The sequence below is a fragment of the Zingiber officinale genome, chromosome 11A (assembly GCF_018446385.1).
Source record: "Zingiber officinale cultivar Zhangliang chromosome 11A, Zo_v1.1, whole genome shotgun sequence".
Lineage (NCBI taxonomy): Eukaryota > Viridiplantae > Streptophyta > Magnoliopsida > Zingiberales > Zingiberaceae > Zingiber > Zingiber officinale.
The window spans coordinates 24,530,314-24,557,368 of NC_056006.1; the positions used below are offsets into that span (position 1 = coordinate 24,530,314).

The window sequence follows — 27,055 nt, forward strand, 5'->3', positions numbered from 1 at the left end:
TGCATCTTTAGGCATGATTTCTAAAAACTTTGTAAGCAACCAAACAAAAGACTCAGTTTTCTCATCACTAATAAATCCACAACCAAAAAGAATTGTTTGATGATGATGGTTAACTCCTATAAATGGTGCCAAAATCAAGCCATATCTGTTGGTGTTATATGTAGTATCAAATACAACTACATCACCAAATACACTGTATGTCCTTCTTGATACATGATTAGCCCAAAAGCACCTATTAAATTTTTTATCTGAATCAATCTCGTAATCAAAGAAAAAAGCTGAATTCTTTTCTTGCTCAGATGTAAAAAACTCAATCAGTGTTTCAGCATCAATACCCTTTTGCTCATCCCTAAGATTTCTCTCAAAGTTTCTAATATCTTTTTCTTTACAACCTACCCACTCAGGGCCTCCATACTCTATCTCTAATAAGCGCATTTGTTGACAAGTTGGTACATTGACTTGTGAAAACTGTTTTGTCAATGCTTTCTTGGCTACTGAAACACTACGATGTGAGCGTAGCAAATGCTCCTTTGATGGAGTCGAGAGCGGATGATTATGTGTTTCTATGAAGTTACAGACAACCCAATTAGGCCTCGTCTATTTCTAAACAAATGCAATATTTGACTTACAACCCGTTCTAACTGCGCCACGTGCTCTTTCCCTTGTTATTTGATTAGGGTTTGGATGTTTATTGTTTCGCATTAGATCTGTATGCCCTTCTTTAAAGCATACAATTTGTTTCCATGTCACTTCATTTGTAATCTTGTTTTTCCTGCTCGTGCTATTCCTTGAACTAAATTCGGCTTCTCGAGCATATTGGTTATAGAACGAATATGCATCATTTAGTGATGGGAATTCCATTCCAATTTTTGGCTTTCGAGCATCTGCAACTTGGGGAATGAATTCTTGATCATCAACTCTATTTTCTTCCATTTCTGTGTGTCCTCGCATTATATTAGAGGATATATAAATAAATTAATACTACATCTTATTTCTTAAAGTCTAGTAGGAAACATACACTTAGAATACCTAGGATTTTCAACAGCTTTAACCTCTATTCTATTTGCTAATTTTGTTAATGGTCAATAGATCTTTAAGAATCAAGCAAGTAAATGTACACAAATCTTTTTAAATCATTGTGGAGACTATTTCATGTAACCATCAGATAGAAATTTACAAAATATATTACTAAAATAATAATTAATGCAACTATTGCAAATTGAAGTATATTACTAAAATAATAATTGATGATGAAATTGTCTCAAAAAGAAGATTGAGTAGTTATGAAGTGGAGACGTTTTTGCAAGGTGGTATAGATATGGATACTAGGGGGCAACATTGTCTTCCTACGCCATTGTACATATGGACACCATTGGGTTACAACTGTCCAAACCGATGCAGCTAAAATAGCAATGACTCTAAGCTTTAATTGGACTAATGACTCCGACTAGTAGAAGAGCAATCAAATGCTAAGAAACACTACACCAGTGAAGCACACAGGAAATTAAAATTTAAAAAAGAATTCGAAAACTAGAACAATTCAAATCCAAGAAACTTATGCACACTAGAAAAGGAAATCAGGTCTAGAAATCATAGTTGTAAAAGCTAATCTTGCAAATTAAGATCCAGATTGCAAAGTACCTCTTCGGTTAAGAGGTAGGCGACGACGAGGTGCAGCGAGGGAAGGAGACCCGACGCAGCGTTTACGGTGAGAGAGGGAGCTTGCTGCGAGCTGATTGAGGCGAGAGAGGCGAGCAAAGGCTAGGGTTTCGAGGTGCTTAGGGAAGATCGCTGCAAGACCGACGGCGCTAGGGTTTAGGGGCGGCAAGGTTCGGCGGAGAGAAGAGGAGGAGAAGAAAAAAATGCGAGTGCGTTTTCTTTTTTGCTTCCGTTTCTTTGACTTAGCTGACGTGGTCTTTTTCAATTTTTTGTTTTTTATTTTTTTGCTTCCGTTGCTGTCCAGCTAAACTTCCGTCGCACCAAACCTGCCACACAAAATCGCAGGAGATCTCCTCTGTATATATATATATATATATATATATATATATATATATATATATATATATATATATATATATATGTATGAGAGATTGCTTTAAAGTTTGGACGTTTCAATATGGATGATTAGCTTTTGACCCAGCAATGTATCTAGCTTTGTCTTTCTTGATATATTTTGTACGGCCGATTAGAAATAATAATAATAATATTTTTTAAGGAACCGTTGGACAATTAAAAGAGCATAAATTCATATATATCAGATTGAAAGTGTATTCTCATACATCAATCTAATATAATTATTGTAATTCTGGATTTTTGATATACATTTTATTTATTAAAAAAAAGTGAGAAAGTAAAATGGACCATTTAAGCTAATTATATAATTGCAGAGTATAATGTAATTTCCTTTTTTTTAAAAAAATTATTTAACTTTTGCTCCAATTTCTTTGAGTACTTGTGCTATTGAGCCGGCCTACCTTTAATTGGACTTCACTAAAGCCCAATTAAGATGATACCTCAGATGGATCAATTTTTCGTCACGACTCGCAAATAAAACGCGGAGTGGGAGAGCGAATCCATTTCCACCCATTGATTCGGAGGGATTCCCGACCTCGATCTTCGATTTCCCTCCTCCGGGGGCGTCTCTGCGGAGTGGAGCTAGGGCTGATCCGAACCTCCCAGGTAGTTTGTTCATCACTCTCCTTATTCCTCGCCCCAGATCTGATCTGAGATTTTGAATCCGGTCGAGTCGCTAGAGCTGCCGGCCAATTGGAGAAACGAGAGCGTCCATTGCATATTTTTAACTCCTTTTGTTGCATATTGGGGATCGTAGCTAAAGTATGGCAGTCATTTAGCTGCTTCTTACTTTCAGGTTGTTCTGTGGTAAAACTTGCGTTTTTATGGTGTAGTCCGTTGTTTTGCTTGATTCTTGCTAATTTCTGCAAGCTGAAGATTAGTCCTTTAAGGCTACCAGTAGGAAGATCACTTTGCTCTTATTTCACGATTGTTTCCTTTCTTAGCTGCTATTAGTTGATTTTTCCTTTACATGAAATAATCTATGATGCACAATCGGAGTTATTCACTAATTAATATAGTGAAAGCATTTGATCTCCTTGAAAGTTCCATACTTACACTGGTTAACGTGTTTTACTTGTTAAGTTGCCTCAAAATGAGATTTCCTATGTAGAAAAGATGATGATTTGCTTCGGAGGACAGTGTGCATCAGATATAAAGCTTCGAGGAAGCAGCTTTTTCTTTGTTTTAAGAAATGGTTTATAGATGAATAAACAATGTACCAAACTCATGCAAACTTATAGCAGTAAAAATATCAAGTTCAGTTATTATTATAAAAAACTTAAAAAAATATATATTTCATATGCTTTGAGTACAATAAAGGAAACGGGAAAGTTCTTACTTTAAATACTAAAGGAGGTGCTTTCTGCGATAAGGAAACTAGAGATGTCTTGTGTGATAGAGTTTTCTACCTTTGAATATAATCTATAAAATTTCTTTTTAGATGATAAGTACTCTGAAAGATATTTTTAAATCATCTTATATTTCTTGTGTGCACCTTTTTTAAGGACAAATAGGAAATGCCATAAGCTAATCTTTCCATGAAAAATTTCTTAAGAAAGTATATGAACTAAATTACTTTTGTGTGTGCACAACAATCCATCCTTATGGTTAATTCTTTTTCTTTGCAGCATTAAGGACTTCAATCACAATGGCTATGATTGATGAGCCACTGTATCCAATTGCCATCTTGATAGATGAGTTAAAAAATGAAGACATACAGCTGCGCTTAAATTCCATTCGCAGGTTATCTACCATTGCACGCGCACTTGGGGAAGAAAGAACTAGAAAAGAACTGATACCTTTTCTTAGTGAAAACAATGATGATGATGATGAGGTGCTTCTTGCAATGGCTGAAGAGTTGGGGGTGTTCATTCCATATGTGGGTGGTATAGAATATGCTCATGTTTTGCTCCCTCCTTTGGAAACATTATGCTCTGTGGAGGAAACTTGTGTTAGAAAAAGCAGTTGAATCTCTTTGTCGGATTGGGGCTCAGATGAAGGAAAATGATGTGGTGGAGTGGTTCATTCCCTTAGTAAAGGTCAACCAAATTGATTCTTTCTTTGTTCCAATTGCTCAAGTATTATTAGCACTGTTGTTTACTTGATCATTGCAGACTTGTATGCATTCATCAAATATACTTCATGCTTTTTGGTAATGTTGTTTGATTGCCTTTTCTTATATATGATTTCATGTTGTATTAAATTTAAAATTTTCATAATTAATGCTTTAGGCATATCGTCATGTTGTTTTATGTTTGACTATTTTATAGACTATTGCCCAGGCCCTTTGTTTTCTTTTTATTTATTATGATTAGAATTGGACCAAATACTATTATGATCTCAATCTTGCATGCTGTGACCATTTTTGAAGACTCAGCTAGAAAATCGAATCAAGAGGTAACACATACTGGCTCCACTATTAATTTCTTAGTTTGGTTGATTCGAGTACTATTTCTCTTACATTTAGAAGAGAAGAATAGGAAACTCAGTGGTGTCTGTACTTGATGTTGTGAATTTGAGTCTTTTTTGAGCTTTTCATCTGCTCCAAACGCATAAGATATGGTTTCTTTTCAGTTATGGTAAAATATATTGTCCTAGAATAAGTTTGGCTCGGGTTGGAACTAATTCAAAATGTTTTGACTATTATTGCTTGTTTGAGTTATATTTGGCTGAGCTGAAAATTAAGTACCCTTTTGAATAGTCTATATCATTATTGATATTTCTATGAGGTTTTTTATTAAATGCCTGAAATAAAACTAAGAAAACAATGAATACTGTAAGTCTATAAGTAAATTACGTTACTTTCAATCTTTCGAGTCTAAAGTTAGTTGGTTAAAATGAGAGATTTGATTCTCTTTCGCTTCTCTTTCGCTTACCTTAATTTCTGAATGTAAATGGGGAGTCCAGAGATGGCTAATGATGCTTGGAATCAACATTGTAAAGCCAATTTCCTATGAGTTGGTTTATAACTCAGTGTTGGGATTTAGTATGGGAAAAGCGTGTAGTTTAATCATCATTTCTTGTTGATTCCTTACTTTTGAAATTTACACCTAGCTATTTTTTTTTTTTGACAAATAGTATGAATAACAATATATTGGCATTTCAAATATAAGAAATCATGCAGTGGAATAAATAAAAATGAATGTACTGCTAACACAGACATTTTATGTGATTTGAAACCCCTAGGCTCTTACTCCATGACTTATGACTTGTTTGACAAGTCACTCATCGAAACCACTAATCGAAAAGATCTCTCCTTTCTAGAGGTTAGAGAAACTTTACATATGTAGTTCATTTGAATAAAGTACAAGAGAACTATAACACAAAAATAACTTGATAGACAGAACCTTCATCAGGATCGAATGCAAGACTTCAAAATAGTAATATGGTAACAACATGCACACAAAAGAGAGTAGTAGATGTGATCAATTATTTTCTATTCGAAGTGGCTTTCCTTGCTATTTATAGAGCATGTTTAATGACTAATAGGCAATTTGAATGTTCCAAATAATCAACTACTACATTGATCTTTGAACCCTATCCACAACGATGATTGTTGTTCCATCAACCAATTCAATTGTCTTCCTGTTGACTCTTTATGATTAACCTTTAAAGACTCAATCTTTTGATTCACTACTGATTCTTCAGGCAACTATGTATTCAGTTGACTGTCTGCATCATCAATCAATATTTAGATAACTGTTAGTACTATTAGTTGACTCATTTGGATAATTCTTCAATTTTTTTTTTCTAAGTGCCTTCATTTGACTCATATCCTTTCTCACGAACGATATCCTACACAAACAAAGTTATACAATTATTTTCGATCGATTTCACAGTTGACTTAGGCAACTTCAGTCGATTCAATCTAGAAACTAAATCCTATATATCAATAGTTGACTATAGTGTCAACTCAACTAATCAGTGGACTCATTTAGTTGACTTTGACTAGAGCACATGCCCTCTAGTCGAAAACATACCAAAGTAGGAAATTTCTACCCAAAATACATTTCACTCGATTCACTCATGTAACATGTCTTCATGCTTATTATGCTCCTCCCTCTTATTGAGACTTCCTTGACACGCCTCCATCAAACTCTACCTTGGAGTCCTCTATCAAGGTCACTAAGCCAAACCTCTTCAAACATGTAGATACCTGCAACTCCTGTCGAACTTGCCAAGAGTTCCACCTCCAATACTTTTTATCTGGCTAGGAGTTTAGTCCTCAAGGACTTCTCATCTGTCAGGATCATTCCTCGGGGACTTCCATCTGCTACCTTGTACTTTCACCTACAAGGAATGTACCTCTCCAAGACATCACATCTACCAAGATCTCTTAAACTTTCACCTACAGCTGTTTTATTCCTCTGGGACTTTTCATTCGTCAAGACCTCTTGGTCTTTCACATGCTAGGAATTTACTTCTCTGGGACTTCTTGTGTGCTAAGATCCACTTACTTCTTCTTGGAGTTCACTCCCTCGGGACTTGTCTGCTAGGGTCCCGCATCTTAACACTCATAAGTAAAAGTATCAATTTTATCTAATTTAAACATTCTATCAATAGTGTATCTAATCACATTAAAACTAACCAAACTCAAGTATGACTGTATTAACAGTCTCTTCCTTAAGTCAAGCCTCCTAGAGATCGATTGTACTTACACCATGGAGTTATGAAGAGTAGTAGAAATGCACTCAACTCTTAGATTTCAGTTAAGTCCTCAATGGTGCTAACATTAGGTCTTTTCTTGGAATCTATGTGGAAGACAATTGTGGAGAACACAATGAAGTAAGAAGATGCAGAATTGAAACAGGAGCAGGAAGAACCTCTACAACAATCACTGAAGTAGATGGTGTGGTAGGAAGCATAGTAAACTCAAAGAAGGTCATTTCTGTAATGTTAGATCCACTTGTCAAATATAAGATCCGATTTATCTCTATCTAGTGACTAGATATGAATGAAGCAAATCCATCCAAACACACAAGGTGGAAGTAGATTACATCACAAGGTAAAAGAATGGTAAAGGGTATTTGATAGGCATGCAATTTTTGAGGGTAGCATGTAGTGTGATTGTCATTATCCCAAAATTTAAGAGGAACTCACATCTATTATATAATAATAAAACAAATGAGTTTCTTGCTTTGAAAGAGCCTTAGAGTTTATTTGGCTGTTATACAAATGACTTTTTATTATTCTTGGGTGTGACTTTCCAGTTCCAACTGTCCCTTCCTTTTCTGCTCCTTGTCTTTTGCTATTCTCATGTCTTTTGCTTTTAAAGTAGTTCTAAATTTAGAATTAATTAATGCATTATAAAATTTTATTCAATAATTCATTAACTTAAAATTAGTTTCAAATAGTAAAATTTTCTCATAAATTAATCTCATGTTATGAAAAATTGGATATTTGAATCTAATTTTAAAGTTATTAATGCATTATTAAATAAATTTTATAATGCATTAATTAATTCTAGATTTATAATTATTTTTAAAATTAATGTCACTACAATGAACGAAGGGGAGCCTTGGTGCAACGGTTGCCATGTGACCAAAAGGTCACGGGTTTGAATCTTGGAAACAACCTCTTGCAAAAAAAAGCAGGGTAAGGCTGCGTACAATGGATCCTTCCCTGGGACCCCGCATGGTGGGAGCTTCGTGCACCGGGCTGCCCTTTTTTTTTAATGTCACTACAATGAACAAGACTAAGGAAACTTTGGGAAAGAAAGGGACATTAATTGTACCATAAAATTTTGGTAAAGTGTGATAGAAAAAAGACTAAGAAAACTATGATGACCGAAAATCAATTTAGATTCATGCTTGAAAGGTCGATAATATAAGTTATACATCTTCTTAGACAACTAATTTAAAAGTATCGGGAGAAGAAGACTAGGTAAAATTATGTGGCAAAATTTAGAAAAGAAAAGTGTTAGCATAGTGCATATTAAAATAATTAAGGATATGTATGAGAATGTAATAATAAAAATGAAGGCTAGACAAATTAATCAAAGCTTTTCCTATAAAGATAGAGTTACATTAGGAATTAACTCTAAGTCTTTATGTTTTTATACTAATTATAGATGAACTCATTGGACACATCCAAGACACGTTATCGTGGTGCATGTTATTTGCGGATGATATTGTTTTGGTAGATGAGGATGATTAAATGCTAAGCTTAAATCTTAGACGGAAAATTGGAAGTGAAAGGTTTTAGGCTTAGTAGAGTGAAGATAGAATATATGGAATTTAAGTTTAACAATATTAGATGTAGTAGGACAATTACTAAGATAGAAGATGACGAGTTAACTGGAGTTGAGAATTTCAAGTATTTAGATAAAATACAAGTACGATGGTTGAAATGGAGGAGCATCAGATGTTCTTTGTGATCGTAAAGTGCTTCTAAAACTTAAACAAAAGTTTTATAAAATGATACTTAGATCTGCTATGTTACATGAAGCTAAATTTTGGGCAATAACTTGAGAAATGAGTAGAAGATGAGAGTGATAAAGATGAGGATATTAAAGTGGATGTACAGACATGAAAAATGGATATGATAAAAAATGAGAACATTAGAGAGAAAGTTGAGATTGCGCCTATTGAGGGAAAATTCTGAGAGTTGCATTTAAGGTGGTATGAATATATATTTAGAGGACTGATAAATGATTCACTTAGGCAATGTGAAACTATAACAAATACATGTTAAATGAGAAAAAGAAGACTAAAGAAGATTTGATTAGCAACGGTAAATCAAGATAAAGTTTATCTAAATATAGATAATGATATAGTGGGGGATAGAGTCCAATGACGTAGGAGGATTCATAAAGCTGACTCCTAGGATTACACTTGGTTGTTGTACTGAACAATGACAAGAGCTGATCATTAACAAAGCTTTGAAGCATAGTGGTTTTATGTAAAATATAATGACAGATGTATATAGGAATAATAAAATATATGAAAATAGCAAAAGACAATTTATTTGAAGGGGGGGGGCATCACTTCTCAAAGCTTTTATAAACACACCAAACTGAGATTTTATCTCATCAGCAAAAGAGTAGAATACGGAAGATGGAAAAGACTTTAAAACACTCTTTTAGCTAGAATCCTAGGTTAGTCATCTTTGAAGGTAATAAATATTTGGGCAAAAGTCAAAATAATGTCCCTTTTTTATCGAATTGTCAAATGAGTGCCCTATATTAAGTTTTTTTATCTCTAATAAAATGACACAATTGCCCCTCATTATTATCATGTCTCCTGTCTAAATTGAGCGTGTTGTAGTAGCTACGAAACCGTAGTTGCTACAACATAGAATTTTTTTTAACACACATTATTTGGAGCCTCCGAAGAGGATTTAAACGAAGTATTTTGAGCCTGAAATCGGGACGAGTTCCACCTTGTAATTAGTTGTTTTGTAGTTGTTACAATGTGAATGTTAACCCCTACACTTTGAGAGACCATAACTTTTGACTCGGGTTAAATCATGAGATGCATAATATATCAAATCGAAGCTTGTTCATCAATTTACAATTGATTACACAGGGGAACTTGTAACGGCCTGGTTTCAAGCTAAAAAAAATATTGTTTAAATCCTTTTCAAAGGCTCTGAACAATTTATCTTAAATTTTTTTTCATGTGGTAGCAGCTATGGAACAATAGCTACTGCAATTGTGTGAGCCGTAGCTGCTACAACTGTGTAGCAGCTATAGGTTCGTTGCTGCTATAACATGCTAGAAAAATAGGAGAGAGATAATAATGAGAATAAGCTGCTACTATGTAGTGGAGGGTAGCTGGATAATCGTCTAGGGGGTGATGCACTCTTTTGATAAAAAATCAAAATAGGGCGCTATCTTGATAATTCCAAATAAAAAGGGGTGCCCTTTGACTTTTGCCTAAAATATTTTTAAACCAAGTATTGAACAAATCTGAGTTAAATCTCCAATTTCAGAATCAAATAATGAGAAGGGCGCAAAGGCTCATTTGTGGAGACAATTACATAATGAAGATGGAACATGTTTACTTAATTGGCAAGACTCAGGAGACTGGGGATTAGACAATCTGTGAATCATTCCATGTAGATTTTGTAGGCCAGGATAGTTCAGATAACTGTATTTGGAGCTGAGAAGAATCGGCTACTAGAGTAGATGAGTGTTTAGCTAATTGATATAATTCTCGAGGCTCATGCCTTACTATTCTTGTTATCAAAGTATGAATACAAATTGCATCAGCAACAAAGGTACTAAACAATTTAGTCAGTTTGCTCACAGATAATAGATTTAATGGAAATTTATGCATATAAAAGGTGGACAAATGCGGTAAAGATAGGTAGAAGTGTCCTACTAAATACCTTCCATGGATTAGAGTAACTCATCCACTCATATAAGTAGGCTGAGATGGTGGCGTAAGCTCTAAGAAAAGGGAAATGTTTCTGTACATAGGTTCAAATGCCCTTGAATCATCTTTTAGAACTAATGTTGGCATAAATTGGAATAATGCACCATGAGATGTCTATGCCCCCTGTCATGCCTACCACTTAAGAAAATGTGGATACTCTTCAATTTACAACTTACATGGTAGATCTAGCTATTGGAGGCTTGCCATAAAAAATTCTATGATAGGGAACTCCTTTAGATGGGCAGATAATGGTGAAATCTGGTGGTGCAGTAAGGAATCAGGAAATCTATTAGATTGAAGGAGGAATCATGTAGGAGAACAAAGGACCTGTTGATTCAGCAGCAAATTTGATTAGGTCTGCAAGGGTACATCTCCGGGTGAATGGTGGGAGAGTCTACTGATTGCGTTGTCTACTCTGATCTACCCTGAGGTCATGACGAAGAGGGTTTCTAGCTGTCAAGAGGTGGAGGCTACCACTTGCAAGGGCTATGCAGGGGATGAAAGGTGGAGCTGCTGCTTATTGGAGTTGTGGAGTCAGATTGTATATGTTACTCCATGTGGGTGCATGAACAACTCAGAATAGAGGGAACTAATGGACTAGGAATCCTGTAACGATAAACATGGAATGAGATTACTCAGTGAATGGGGAGGGGAGGGAATTGATTGTAAGCTCTGTTACTATATTGAATGTGATGGGGAAAATGTAATAGCGTTCCTCTTATCCTATTTGTTTCCCTCTGCCTTGATAGAGATTTCTATTATTCTTCCTTCTATATTTACACCCTTAGGTTGGAATTTTTACAATTGAGCCTTATTCTATTTACAATTTAGTCCTAAACATTTATGATTTGTTTTCCATTGCATTTTAAGCTACTTGTCTGACAAAGGTTCCTCTCTTGATTCTTAATCATGTCATTTATTTCTTCCAGAGACTTGCTGCTGGTGAGTGGTTCACTGCCAGGGTTTCTTCTTGTGGATTGTTTCACATTGCGTATCCAAGTGCAACTGAGTTACTAAAGGCAGAATTGCGGTCCATATATGGGCAATTATGTCAAGATGATACGCCTATGGTTAGAAGGTCTGCTGCATCAAATCTTGGGAAATTTGCTGCTACTGTTGAGCCAAACAATCTGAAAACAGATATTATGTCTACATTTGATGACCTAACCCAAGATGGTAAACAACTCTGCTGTTTTGTTTGGCTACTTTTTTGTTACTTGATTCGAGTTTCCTTTTTTGCCAGATGACTGAACAACAAACTGCTCTCTTACTTAACATTTATGACACATGTTTAATAATTGGTGTGATACCTTTTCACATGGCAAACGTTTTCTTCTCTTGCTATCCTTCTACACAATTTAATGGACCTATATGCTTCTGTGTTTAATCTCGTTAGGAGTTATGTGCCTTTCAATGCCTGTATATCGTGTATATGAGTTTACTTGACTTTTTTAACCATACTGCTTCATTATCATTGTGGTCCTGCTGTGTTAATCCCAACTGTTTGGGGTTGGCTACTTGGGTCTCATCCCTCCTTTTGATTAATACTTATACTAATAGGGCTTAAACACTCTTTTATTTCGATTGTCAAGGCCTATTTCAATTCTTCTATTTAGGGTTGACCGCCTGGCTCTTTTCCCTCTAGTACAGTTAGGATCCATAGTAATAGGCTTTATATACCTTTTTGTTGGTTATCAAGGCTCAACTCAATTGTCACTGGCATTGACAGTTTGTAAAGCATATTGCTTGTTTTCTATAAATACGCTTGGACCAATTTTGTGCTTCAATATAATTACCCGGACTAAGCGCTATAGCTTGTTTCCAATTCTCAGCAGCTTGATCTAACCAAGCGTCTGCAATTTCAGAATCACCTTGTAGACTGGCCTGTTCTCCCCGGTTGGAATAGGTAGTTCTTTCCCTTCGAACCGTACTTGAGAGTGTCCTACCTCATACGGCTCAACAATCGATTCTTTTTGCTTGTGCCCCCGTCTTAATCTACCTTATGTTAATTGAATTAGATTTGTCATATTACCATAAAAGTATCATCCAGCCATAAGGTAGATTGGCTGCTACGCCTCCGATGCGGAAATAATTATGCATCATTCGCATAAATCATATATCAATTCCCTCTTTCTAAAAATATAAAAAAGGGAGTTTGGGCACTGCTATCCGCCACATTGCTCTTTGAAAGTTTGCAATTCAACTCTATTTCATCAAGACATGAGTGATTATTTTTCTGATTTAGAAAAAGATTTTCTCACGAACTTAAAGAGTTATCAAGGAAGATAGACCATATATAATTTGATGATAGTAGTGGTGACAATGGTTTGATTATGAGTATGTGACAATATATGCTCCTTGTTCATCACCAATTGATGACATCTAGTGTACAAATTCATGTTTACCGGTCATTGAGAGTGTTCTATGACATGAGATGCTTACTAATTTCCGGATATTGTACTCTGGATTTGTTTTTGATATATACATTCTACTTATCCAAAAATTGATGACATCCAGTATCCACCATTAGAAATTCCATGATGCCAATGTTGTTCTTTATGTGGCAATATCACTGGGCCTTTTCTTTTAGTCTAGCCTATCTTTTGGAAAAATATTGACTGGCCTACTACGGTACAAATGACTGTCTTCAGTCATGATCCATTTCTTAAAAAAATCATGAATTGCAAGTACGGCCACTTCTGTGAAGTCTCTTATTTTCCTAATGCTATACAATGTAAACCTAAGCCGACCCCTCTTAGTAGGATAAATGTTTGGTTGTTGTTGTACAATGTAAACCTAACATCTCTTTTTGCTTATTGTGAAATAACTTCAACTTTGATAGAAAAGGCTTATTTGTGACTCTGTTCGTATGTTTTTAGGCATTGGTTTCTCTTTGTTCCCTGGATTTATCCATCCCTCCTTGTAGTCCCCTTTGTTTGGACTTTGGATTATTTGATGTCTATATTTAGTATTGCCAAGTTACCACTAACTTAAAACATATTAATATTATCTGGCACTTTTTGTTTCTATTTCTTCTTGTATGTGTCATGTTAGTATAATTTATCTTGACTACATTTGTGTCAGATCAAGATTCAGTCCGCTTGTTGGCCGTTGAGGGTTGTGCTGCCCTTGGAAAGCTATTGGAACCACAAGATTGTGTTGCACACATTCTTCCAGTGATTGTTAATTTCTCTCAGGTATATAACTTTTTAGCCAACTAGAAATACTGAACATGTGCTTCTAGCTGCATGCTTGTATATATGTTTTGTTTTGTCTTCTGCAACTTAATTGTTTTGGTGGTTCTTGTTCTTATTGCATGTTCGTTGCATAGTTCTTTGCTAATTTTGTATACATTTCCAGATAGTCCGATAAGCTCGATATAAGGAGTCATCAAACTGACTTTGTACATTTTTTGAATAGGATAAATCATGGCGTGTGCGATATATGGTTGCTAATCAGTTATATGAACTTTGTGAAGCTGTTGGGCCAGAGCCTACAAGGTAAAGTGAAATATTTTCTGCAAAAAATTACTTCATTTTTATACTTAATTTGAGATTATATCTGTTCTGTTGAAGCTCTGATTTGGTGCCTGCTTATGTCCGGCTTCTTCGAGATAATGAGGCTGAAGTGCGTATAGCTGCTGCTGGAAAAGTGACTAAATTTTGCCGGATCTTGAACTCTCAACTTGCTGTCCAGCATATTCTTCCGTGTGTGAAGGTATTCACTAGGCTGGCATGGTGATTGTCATTTGAACCATGTGAGGTTCTACAGCTAACATGTCCAACAAACTCTATTTTGTTTGGCTGGCCACTTTTTTGTAAGCTTTCTATATGTGTGCCTTCTTCAGGAATTATCTTCTGATTCTTCCCAGCATGTACGCTCCGCTTTGGCTTCAGTTATTATGGGAATGGCTCCAGTCTTAGGGAAGGTATCGATACTATTTTTATTAGGTGGAAGAGGACTTGCATATCTTTTAGAAGCTAATTTTTGTTATTTCATGATTGGTATTTTGTCTTCTTAATTACTCCCATGTTACTTTGATGGTATATTTCTACAATTATATGGACTTAATTTATTCAGATTTGCATCATAATATCAATTTTGGCTAGGAAGCTTGTAGCATTCAAGTATCTATAAGGATGGAAGATATGGATTTTGGATTCAACTATTCTTCTTATCTTCAAGTGTTTTGACTTTTCTTTTAGGTTTAAGTTTGTGAAATCAAATGGATTGAAGTATCAACCTATTTAAGTGTTTGACTTTTCTTTTTACACTCAAGTTTTTGAAATCAAATGGATTGACATGTCAATCTATCTTTTAAGTCATGGGCTTTATTTATGCCTAAGTTTGTGAAATTAAATGGATTGAATCAGTAATATAGACAAGGCTTTTCACATCCGTTAGACTTTATTGTCTTATATTTTAGATGTAGAATTCTGATAGTAGGCTCTATGCATATGGAATTATTATTTCTCTCTTTGGGCCTTTGGCATCTTTAATATGGAAAATATTAATTCACAATTTCATCTCTATTGTAGATAATTCTTTTGTTTGATTAGTTTTTTGTTTAAAGATAACCAAACACATGAAGATTTATTTGCTATCATCTGTGGAATAAATCTTCTGTCTTAACTATTCCTTGGGCAACCTTTTCCCTCCATGTTGCTACTTTTGTTCTGTTTTGCCTTTTGTTTCTTTATGTCTACAAATGTACAATTTGGACACGATGGTTATTATGGAAAACTTGAACCGGCACTGGATGGATGACTTCATGGTTTCCTCATTTTTCTTAGAAAAATTTGATCAAATATATATTAGTTTCACCCATCATGTGTTCTTCTCACAATGTTTGAAGTATCTAACAATTGATGCATTTGTATAGGATGCTACTATCGAACAACTTCTTCCAATCTTTCTTTCTCTTCTTAAAGATGAATTCCCAGATGTTCGACTCAATATCATTAGCAAACTTGATCAAGTAAACCAGGTGGGTAAATATCTTCATTGACATGTTTTATTTTCTTTGTTCTCTGCATTTTCATGGCATGAAGTTCTCATTAGTGTACAAAATCTCTTAGAAGAACAATTAACTGTCATATGTTACCATTTGTATTTTGTTTCTGTTATTCTTTTATCTGGATATATGCTATTGAACTTGGAAATGTAAGTACACACTCTTATTTAACATGAGTACCTCATTGGGACAATATAGGCTGTTATGTACTTCAGTGAGTTTACTTGGTTTGACCCTGCTTTAAATAAATTGGTTTAATGGTCTATAATACAATTTTATTTTTGTTGTTTTACTATTTTAAATGCACAATCTATTTTGTTTGAAAACCTCTTAAGACTATAAAAGAGTGCCTTTTTCATTGCTCTAGGACCTTAAGAAATAATACAAGTTTTCTTATGTTCCTATCTACTTCTCATTGTGAGATTGGTGATTGAGGTGCATGATTTATACCAAAAGTGATATCAGAGCCCAATCTTGTTCCCTTGTCTCCATCATTGCTACCGTCTTCCTTTTTCTAAGATCAACTTCATTGTCTTGGTTGCCACGCGAACTACAGTGGCGTAAATGAGCTTGAGTTCAATTGTTTTCAAGTTTGTTTATTTTCTTATCGAGCTTGTTCAAGAATCAATATTAAAAATCTAATGGAGCTTGAAGGCTTGAACTTGAGATTTTTATCATCAACTAATAGCGTTGTTGTCTTTATAATTTGGGAAAACATTTTTTTTAATACAACAAACTTATATTGTTTTCTTATTTTGACATATTATGAATTATTTAAGATTGAAAATTTTATAGATTAATATTTAAATAAAAAAATAAGAAATAATTTATAGTTAAATTTTACATAAGATAATAAATAAGTTTGTTCACAAATTGTTCATGAATTTGTTCATAATGAATCGAGCTCACCAGTGTTCCTTGTTTGTTTTATGTATTCTTTTATTATTGAATGAACATAAATAAAATACCAAGCTTATGCATGAATGTTCGGTTCATTTACAACCCTAACAATTCCAACACCCATTGCTACTAGCAGCCACACCAGATATGCTCTTACTGTTGATTTGCCATTTTGCCTTTGACATAACTACCTCCAACCAACTGCCATTGGAGTTAGAGGTAACTACAATATCACCTACTTGCACCATCCTTTGGTTGATCCACTCTATTCACAGTTGCTAACAACCTTGCTCTGTTGTTGGTGTTAATCCACCATGAGCCTCCATTTGTGCACATTATTCCCAAGCCTCGAAGCTCTAAATTTGCCTCTCTTGATTCACTATTAAGGAATACAATTTCCTCCAAACTGGTGGATGATCATCCGATTAGAGGAGAATATGGAGGGATTTTTGATCCCAATTAAATAATCGGGTCGGGTATGAGGATTTTCAGATTCGGGTACGGAGATGGGTCTGGTAGAATCCTACCCATACTCGACCCGAATACCTGATTAAATGATATATATATATATATATAAAAGAAAGATTTTTTTTCCCAAATCTCAAACAAAATCTGAAACCCACTAACACCTCTTCAATTTGAATTTTGAAGATTTTTTTCTTTCATTTCACTGGCGGCCCTCCTCTTCATCTTCCACTTTTGCATAATTTGCTCGATTCCTTTCTCCTTCCCTTGTAACTAAGAATCTAAAAAAAAAAACACTTTTAACTTTTTTTTTGGGGGAAAAGATGGGGAATTGCTTTCTTAAGAATTTGGTAAATATCCATAGCTTTGTTGAAATAATTCAAATTTGAAAAAAAATGCAATTGTAGGTGGTAATAGGATATTTGGGTAGGGTATTGATATTTGATCCTCTGACGGGTATAGGGATAGGGATAAAAGTTGAATATCCGATGGGGATGAATATAATAAATGGGGACGAGACGGGAACAGAGGATATAGAATCCGACCCAAATCTGACTTGTGCCATCCCTATTCACTATACACACAATCCTCTAGCAAACTAAAACTCTTGCCTCCATTCAACCATCATCATCACCCATTGCATGTATTGTCACTTGATAGTTTGTGTGGTGTGGTCTACAGCTTCAGAGTTATGTTGTTGATTTGTTAACCAGAAAATAGGGGGTTAGTGCATGTTTGCTTGCACTGCTTGAAGTCTCATGTTTGTTTTTGCCTTGCAATACATTGGTCACTCTTTCTTGTGCAAAAGGAGGGTCCCGCCGCCCAGCGGCCCCCTAGGCCTGGCCCCACAGGGATCCTAGGAGGAGGTAAATCAGCGGTGAATGCTGGCCCGGGTAAAGCGTGGTGTCTCCTGAATTTAACACAGCCGGCCTAGATTATTCATCCAGTGCGCGTCCGTGGACCTTCGACCCTACAACTCATTGTACAAGGATGCCACGCCTTAACCGGTTGATCCAGCCCGCGGGGGCACATTGGCCACTCTTTCTGCCTATATGGATGATTGCTCAAGAAAGATAATAGGCCTCCTTTGTGATCCATTTGAGTTGCTGACATGAGTGCCATTTGAGTGTCGGTTGACACTTGTGCCACTAGATCAGATAGTTGCCTCTACAGCCTTGCCATACCTTAATGATTTTTTCCCCCTCATTTTCGTGCTTTAATTGTTTAATTGATCCTGATATTATACTTGCAATCAACATTACTTGTCACTATTATATCACGAAGTGACAAAAAAAATATAATACCACTATGGTGGCAGATGTAGAAAGTAGATAATAGGGGTAATGATCATCCAGTCAAATGCTCCAATGCAAAGACTTCTTAGCTCATAAGGGAAAGATTAACAATTTAGAGCATTTTAAAAAATTTAGTAATAATCTACTGTCTGAAATAGTTGAAAAAATTATTTCCTTGCAAATAATTATTGATCAAGAATAAAACTCAACTTTAGGTCCATAAAATGTATTTTGACACAATTATGCCGTCCTATGTTTAAGAAGATCTAAGTCAATGTTTTTTTTCTCTAAAATCATATTAGTAGTATGGAGTCATCATCAAAGGAATGAAGAAAATGGGCTTATAACTAAGTAGATAAATTGGCATAGAGAAACAAAGACATTAATGCTTTGGTAAACCATTGAAGAAATATAGAAACAAAGAAGTTACAAGACAATATTGTATTCTGTTGACGCTCAAGCTAGATGAGCATTGAAGCACACTAATATCTTCCATAAAACAAAACTAGTGATATTGCCATAGTGAAAATTGTATGAATGTGATTTCTATTATTGCAATCATTAGGATATGCTTGTGAAACTTACTCACCAATAAGAGGTTGCGTAAGTGAGCCGACTTCTTTATCAATAACAAAGAGGGGCTCGGTGCCCATCTAAATAGGGGACTATACGACAAATGTGACGTGATGTTCTACTCTTAACCTTGTTTGCATCATTCTTGATTGACGTTCTATGACCTTTTTGTCATACAATTACATGGAGAATAACATATGTTATTAAACACAAGAGAAAAAGGAAAAAAAAACTGTTAAGATTAATCCCGTCAAAACCTAGTTGAACCAACACAAAACCTCGGCCATAAATATCTGCATTACCACCAAAACAAGCCCCATGTCGCATTCAGATTCAATTTGAGAAGAAAATAGAAGACTCAAGCGTGATGCCCATGTTAGTTCACCAAGTATTTGCATCTGTTGCTCTTTTTTCTCATTTAGTATCTCTTCTTGTGAAATTGAAGAAACTTTAAATGAATCTAAACTCTTAAAACTTAGCTTTCGAAGAGATGCAGAGTAACTTGCCTCCTTAAGGAATTAACTAGATACTAATCTCATTCTAGCACAATTTGCCCAACCCAAGAGAGTCACTTGATGAATTGACCGTTTGGGAAATGTTTAGTATGCTATTCATCTTCCTAGTTCATGATTGTTAAATCACTATCACATGGACTAAGAATAGCATATTTAATTGAAGAAGCAGAATTAGCAATCACAAATGTGAGACTCCTTTTCGCCAATTATAACTATTGTTGTTTTATTTTTTTGATAAACTCCTTCAAACTAATTCATTAAACCATCAAGAGAAGAGCTCATCCATTAGTTACTTCTTAATAACAACACCCATGTGCTCCTGAAAAATCACCTTTAGTTACTCAACCAAGTATCGCATTACAGCTTCTCTAATATGGCATAATTTAACCACTAATCCCTTGCAAAGATTTAAAATTTCAACTAAAAAATTTAACAAACCAGGGAACCTCAATTTCACCATTCAGACATCCAATAACTATTTTAAAATCAGAAAAATTGAGAAATAATGGATTTTTAGACAGATGATGGTCCAGAGCCTCCTTAATAGCCATCCTCTCTCCTTGTAAGAGGAGATTTCAGTTCTTAATTCCATGCAGCATCACAAAAGAAGTTTAACTGGCCAGCATCATAATCAAATATAGAAATCCCTTACCACAGAAATCCCTCATCTGCTGCTACAAACTTAGTGGTAGTTACTCCTTTAAACTGTATCAACTATTTTCCTAATTTCAGCCTCAGTTAAAATGTTTTTAACAAATGCTGTAGGAGAAAGCTAGAGCCCTTCAATATAATTCTTTTTATTTCTATTCTTCCATATCTGTCACATACCAATAGAAATTACAAGCCTCCCTCCAACCGGATAACCATTTCCCCTTTTATTGAAACTCCCATCCCCTTTCATCAATGAACAAAGCCCACACCTTGTTGGCAAACATATTGTCCTCTATAAGATGCTGCAAGCCATCGAATTCCTGACCACCATTAAAACAAGTCTCAACAGGACAATTCAGAGTTGGACCTATATATCCAGAAGTTGGATCCTTCCTCCCAAGCTACCTACTAGACGAAGTTCCTCATCTCTCAACTTTTTATGCTTTTTTCTAAGCATAAAAAATGAGGAGTTTAAAATAAAGGTGAAATGTGTGATACGAAATTCCTCAATGAAGATGGATCTAATCTTCTTATGTGTAAAACCTCTTCTCTTTGGTTTGGACAACAACTAGTCATTTTAATAGAAAGTATGTATTTCCATAATCTAATTATATTAATGATCTTTCTGTACTATTTAAACAGTAAAAAAGAAGAGGGTAAACAAATGCAAATAAAGAAAAAATAATGAAACCCCTCTATACCCATTACAGTTTTGATTATGCATACTGAATCTGAGTAACATAGACTTCAACATGATGCTATAATTATCATTATAGTGATGCATCCCTCTCTCTCTTTGGAAATCATCAGGAATGTCAATGCAAAATATCCTTGTGACAAACATAGGAGAGAATAAACTCAAATGTGAGGTTAACCTTCAAAGATTTATTACCCATGAGATCAGAAACCTCACCAAATTTTTCCATACTTTCAATATTGACAAAAGTAGGCAACTAAGAGAGCGATTCATCAATCTGTAGCTCCTCAAGAATATCATGGAGGTTTTGTGTAGGTGAATTGGGGTGTCTAGGGTAGGGGGAAAGAGGCAATGGTTGGCACGGCAACTATGGGTTTGTGGGTGGAGGCACGCAGTGGGTCACAAGTGGAGGCTCTGTTCATGGATGGAGGTTGGTTGTGGAAGGGGATGGTTAGGAAAGGAAATTGTCCGCGCTTAAAGTGAAGGAACACTGTTAGTGAATGGATTGTACATTGGATGAAGGAATGAAATGGAAGCATTGAACCAAATAATTGAACAAAGATTGTACTATGGATGAAGAATGGAATGAAGTACCGAATCAGACATGAATTCCGCTCTGGTATCACTCCATAAAACAAAATTGAAAGCTTTGATACCGAATTGGCATTGCACAGGGATGATTATCTTGGACAAAGAATAAAACTTGTGAAATTTGACTAAGAGAAAAAGTATCAAAATTGAATCTTTGGCTGGTCATCTTAATTACTTTCCCTAAAAGCAAACTCTATTTTCCCTGTTAAATATAGTAAGCCTTTTTTTTTAAAGCAAACAAACAATTTGTAGAAACTTAAAAGTCGAAAATTAAATTAACTCTAAAATTAAGCCCTAAGTTTCAAACCACACCATGAAACTCTCTTCTTTGTTTCTTGCTGGTTCAAGTTGCAAAATTGGTTGCATAGTTATCTTGATATCCTGTGAATTTGTTTCTTCATTTCTTCCAAGAACAAAGTTTGGAAAAAGGTGGTTCAACACTTGAATAGTTAGAATTTGTTATTCTAGCTTAGGCAGTCCTGACTTACAAAAGCTTCAGATTAGCCATCCACCCATTCTATCAAAATTTGTCCAATTGCTGTTTGGGTTGGATAAAATTTGAGACTCAACTTATTAGTTAGTAGATATTTTACCTCAGCAAGTCAAATGGCAAGATCATCTTAGATATATCTCCTTTATGCTCTATCCCTATTGTCGTCTGACCTTCTACAACACTTGTTGATCCTTCAATGCATAGCACTGTACTTGATGCACTAATAGGAAATGTTGTAGCTGTTAAATTAGCTATTTTTTCTCTCTCTGTCTCTTATTTTATTTATTTATATTTTTTTGTATGGAGTCATATGGCAATGAGTTATGGTTGGCACAGGGTCTACTATTCTGTGTATTTAAGATAAAACCATGGGTTGATAGTTACATTTGAATTTTGAACTTCTAAAATGATTGTTAAGATACTTTGGTACTTTCCACTTATTTTTGAAATGTTGGTTCTATAGCTTGGTTTCTTCATGCTAAACATTTGTTTCTGAGAGCATCCATTTGACCACTGGGTAGATATGTTATGCAGGTTATTGGAATTGATCTGCTTTCCCAGTCTTTGCTGCCAGCTATTGTTGAGCTTGCAGAAGATAGACACTGGCGAGTTCGGCTTGCCATAATAGAGTATATTCCTCTGCTGTCCAGTCAGTTGGGAGTTGGTTTTTTCAATGATAAACTTGGTGCCCTTTGCATGCAGTGGCTTGAGGATAAGGTATTATATTGTGTCACTGGAAACTAAATTAGTTATGATTAGACTAAAATTCCGTTGAGCCTTTTTCTCTTTGCTGATGTTTCTGGCTCTAGGTAGTATAATGTCTGATTGCAGGAATGATTCTATTTTTATTTTGATTAAATACCCCTGTTTGGAATTTATCTTAGTTTCACATTGTTTCATCTTCACTGCTTTTGAGTGCATATGCATGTGATTTGTTACTAGTGATATCATTGTATAGAGTTCAATGGAGGACTAAGATTCCTAGCTGACCTCAAATCACTAAAACAAACATGATTTGCTGTGATGATGATTGCTTGTGATCTTTTTACTAATTTGATTTTAATAAAAGATTTTTGGTTATCAGTTACGGATATGATATTTGCTAAAATGAGTCTTGCTTGTGGTTTTACTGTCTTGTTTTATTAATTTCAAAATGATCACAAGCTGAAGTGCACATGGACTATAAAATTAATTTTGAATCCATATCTCCTTTTGCTTTTATAGGGTTTAAACTTTTGTGCATACATCTGAATTTGATTTGCAAGTCTGTGTGCCCTTTCAACATTCCGAATAGTGTGATTTATTTTGGTCCTCATAACCTCTGCTTCCGCTATTTTATGGATGCCTTTAAGTCACTAAAGACAAAATAAGCAATCTTTTTTCTCATAAAACAAAGTTGATTGCCTACTTGCTTAATGACGGACATGGATTGCTGTGGCATTTAACCTGTAAATTGTAGAATAAAATGAGCAATGCTAAGGAGGCCATTCTCCAATTCCTCATTTTTGTATCACATGAGTCATCAAGTACTCTAAATAACTGTTTAATCTCTTTGTAACTTTATATTCCCATAGGTCTTCTCTATTCGAGAAGCAGCTGCTAATAACTTAAAGCGTCTTGCTGAGGAATTTGGCCCAGAATGGGCAATGCAGCACATAGTGCCCCAGGTATTTATTTTCAGACTCCATTTCTTCCCTCCTTCCATGTTTCTGTTGGTCTTTGCTTATGTCAGTGTATCACAGCTGTAGCTATTTGAATTGAATTAATCTGTGAACGTAGCCATTCTAGCTGTGCAATTATACAGTTACTGGTTGTCTGGTCTGACAACTGTTGAGGAGTTGACCAGTTCAAATATGGGCAGCATGGTAAAATACCATAACATGGACTAAGTTTCTGCATGACTGAACAGATTGTGTTTGGTATGCTGCTTTTGCATGTTTCTAAAGTGTAAACTCATAGGTTTCAAAAGATGTCACCCCGTAGTTTCAATGCACACAATGATAATCAATCTGATATTCAGCATATTTTATTTAAATGTGGTACAAATTCAGTAAAGGTGTTAGGTTTAGTTAGTAACTATGTCAGTGACCTGAGATGATCTAAACATTGAAGTTTTATATCCCACTGGTTTTGTGGAGGTTTGGTGGTTGTACTGGGGGGATATTTAGCAAGGGAATAGCAATTTGTTCTGGTGGCAATCCATGGAACAACACAGCCAAGATGGGTGCAAATTGTATTAATGCCACAAGTTACCAGGCTTTTGTTGTCCTCACGCCTTGCACAGTGCAAAATATCCTTTTCTAATCACATCTGTAGTGTTGGTTCCAGCTCCTGTTGAATCTGAGTTAAAGAAGAAAAAAAGCAGTCACCTATCATTAGTGCTGCGGGTAACAAGAGGATCATTACAGTCGAAGCTTCACCAGCTGTTCTTTGTCCATGTCTGGCATTTAGTTGAATATGTTGCTCCTAGAAGAAGGTTTATTAGCTGTTCCTTCTCCATGTTCAGCATTAGTCCAATGTCTTACTCCATGTCAATTCTGATATCAAGAGGTAGTTTTTAATGACGGGAAAAAAGTGGACTACACTTAGCCTATCATGTTTACTTGGATGGAACCTATTAGATGCAACTTATGGTGTGTTTATTAGATGCAACTTATGGTGTGTTTATTAGATGCTCACTTTCTTTTCCTCCACTTTCACTTGATTTGGGAAATCATGGATGTAAAAGGGATTAAGTTGCTTTATCTTCTTCTCTTTAAAAGATGGATCTCATATGGTCTTTTCCGATATGTCCAATTCCTTTGGACAATTAAACACCGCATTAGATATCATAAGTAGCTTTACAGTGCCCTATTATTAATCTGAATCTATTTCCTTTTCTCATGAACCACGTAAAACTTTGTTCTAGATTTGCATGCTATTCTTATGATATTATTTCTTCACAAGGGATTACCAGCTTGGTTCTGCAAATTGACAAGATAATATGGAATGGTTATCCACAATATGCTCCTGCTATTGTTTCCCTTTGTCAGTTTAGAATTAGTTTACCTGTATGCTTGTGGTATCATTTTTTTTATGTTACTTTGATGTAAAACGACTAGATAGTATCAAAATTTAAAACTATTGCATGTAGATCAACTTGTCCTCCAAAAGGGTTGATATCTTTTCTCTTCAGCCTTCCCTCTACCAAAAACATATAGATCTCTGTTATGTGAATCAGTTTCACAATTACGAATAACTCAACAGTTTCATATTACATTCAGGGTTGGTTGCACTCGATTAATTTTTATATTCAAGAATTTTATATGCTCTTTGGCTTTTATTAGTTGCTGGAGAAAATAAGCAATCAGCATTATCTGCATCGCATGACCATTCTGCAAGCAATCTCTCTTCTAGCTCCTGTCTTGGGTTCTGATATAACTTGCCAAAGATTATTGCCTGTGATCATTACCGCTTCAAAGGACAGGTAAGCTAACAAATAAAGTAGAAGAGTTCTTATTTTTGAAATTTACTAATTAATACACTGACTTGTGCGGTTTATCGGCATTTCCAGGGTTCCAAACATCAAATTCAATGTGGCAAAGGTCCTGCAGTCGCTCATACCTATATTTGATCACTCCGTAAGCATTAGTAAAACGCCTGCTAAGCTTCCTTATCATTTACTTCCAGTCTGTTTTGATCAGTCAGTTCTGGTAACCAATTACAGGTAGTCGAGCAGACAGTTCGGCCATGCCTTGTGGAACTTAGCGAGGACCCAGATGTCGATGTAAGGTATTTTGCCAACCAAGCACTTCACGCTTGTGATGCGGTCATGATGTCAAGCTAGAGGATGCTCTAGCACCCAGGTTTCTCTGTGCTTGTTACCTGATGTTTCATTTTAGAGTTCGGATGGAGATTTAATGTTTCGCATTGTGTTACTAATCACTATATGTTGTAATGTTAACTACGTGCGACCTCTCGCCTGTCTTGCATATTGAGTGGATAATTTAGAAACAGGATGATTTTGTTCTTTTACGATTTAGAAATGGCGCACTCGAACTATTTGTGGTGTAGTTGTAAGATTGTTGTTTGATAGTTGGGTTAGCTTCCACTAACTGAACTCTACTCAAAACAGTCTCCTGATTGTGATTTATAAATGAGTAGGTATAGCCTCCAATTTGATTTTTTTTTACGGTTTGATCCTCAATAATCATTATTTATATTTAAATAATTTTTATTTTATTATTACTAATTATTTTTTTAGTCGTTTTTCTTTCATGATTAATGTATAAATTTAATAAAGAACAACCGATGACTTCAAGTTTTAATGGAAAAAAAAAATTACAAATGCTATAAGGGAAACAAAAGGAGTTGATTGGTCATTTAAATCTCTATTATCCTAGGCAATGGTGTAGTGGTATGATCTATCTATATATATATTTTAAAACTTTTTAGACATTTAATGATCAAGTTTTAGTTTTAATAAATTAATAGATAAATTTTATTTAATGTATTTTTAATCTAATAACGTTGATTGATTAATCGTTCAACGTTTTTTTGATTTACATTGATTGTTAGTAAAAAAATTTTTGGGGTCGGATTTGTCGTTTGTAGGATTTGTTAGTTGATTGATTATTTAAATCTCTATTATTTTAGGCAATGGTGTAGTGGTATAATATATTTTTTTTATCTGAAAGCTCAAGTTTTAGTTTTAATAAATTAATAGATAAATGTAATTTAATGTAGGGTTGATCTAATAACGTTGATTGATTAATCGTTCAACGGTTTTTTGATTTACATTGAGTGTTAGTAAAAAATTTTTTGGGGTCGGATTCGTCGTTCGTAGGGTTTGTTAGTTGATACCTAGTGTGAATAAAAAAAAAGGTTAATTGATTACTTAAATCCCCATTATAACATTTAAAAATTATTTTAAATTTAGTACAACGAGTTTTCAAGTACCAGGCTTATTTAAGTTTCTATTTTTTAATTGTTAAAATATTGATATGTTACTAAAGTGGTAATGCCATTTTAGATTGTATGTTAAAAAAATAATTTTAGATTTTTAAAAGAATTTTTTGGCATACAATTTTTGGCAATTTATCAAAACGCTTAGGCGTGTTTTTCCCGTTTTAGTATTTGGTTTTTGAATTGTCCAAACATCCTGAGTTCATTTTCTATTTTACGATTTTCCTTTGATGTGTACAATCTACAAGTACACGATTATCGTCAAATAATAAAAAGATATCAAGGATTGGATATAAATATTGTGCAATTTGTACTAACAATTTAACTCATGTTTTGATGAATGACAAGTAAGTTAAGTTAGGTTTTGTCATGATCTAACTACTCAATTAAGTATGTAGGAAAAGTCCAGATAGGTCGACGGACTGATCGGATATCTGACAAGAAATCTAGCTAGGTCAACAGGTCG

The 27,055-nt window shown here is 34.9% G+C and overlaps 1 pseudogene; it reads left to right on the forward strand.

The window, feature by feature from the left end:
• The first annotated feature begins 2,522 nt into the window (after positions 1-2,522).
• LOC122031717 lies at positions 2,523-25,697 on the forward strand (annotated as a pseudogene).
• The last annotated feature ends 1,358 nt before the right edge of the window (positions 25,698-27,055 follow it).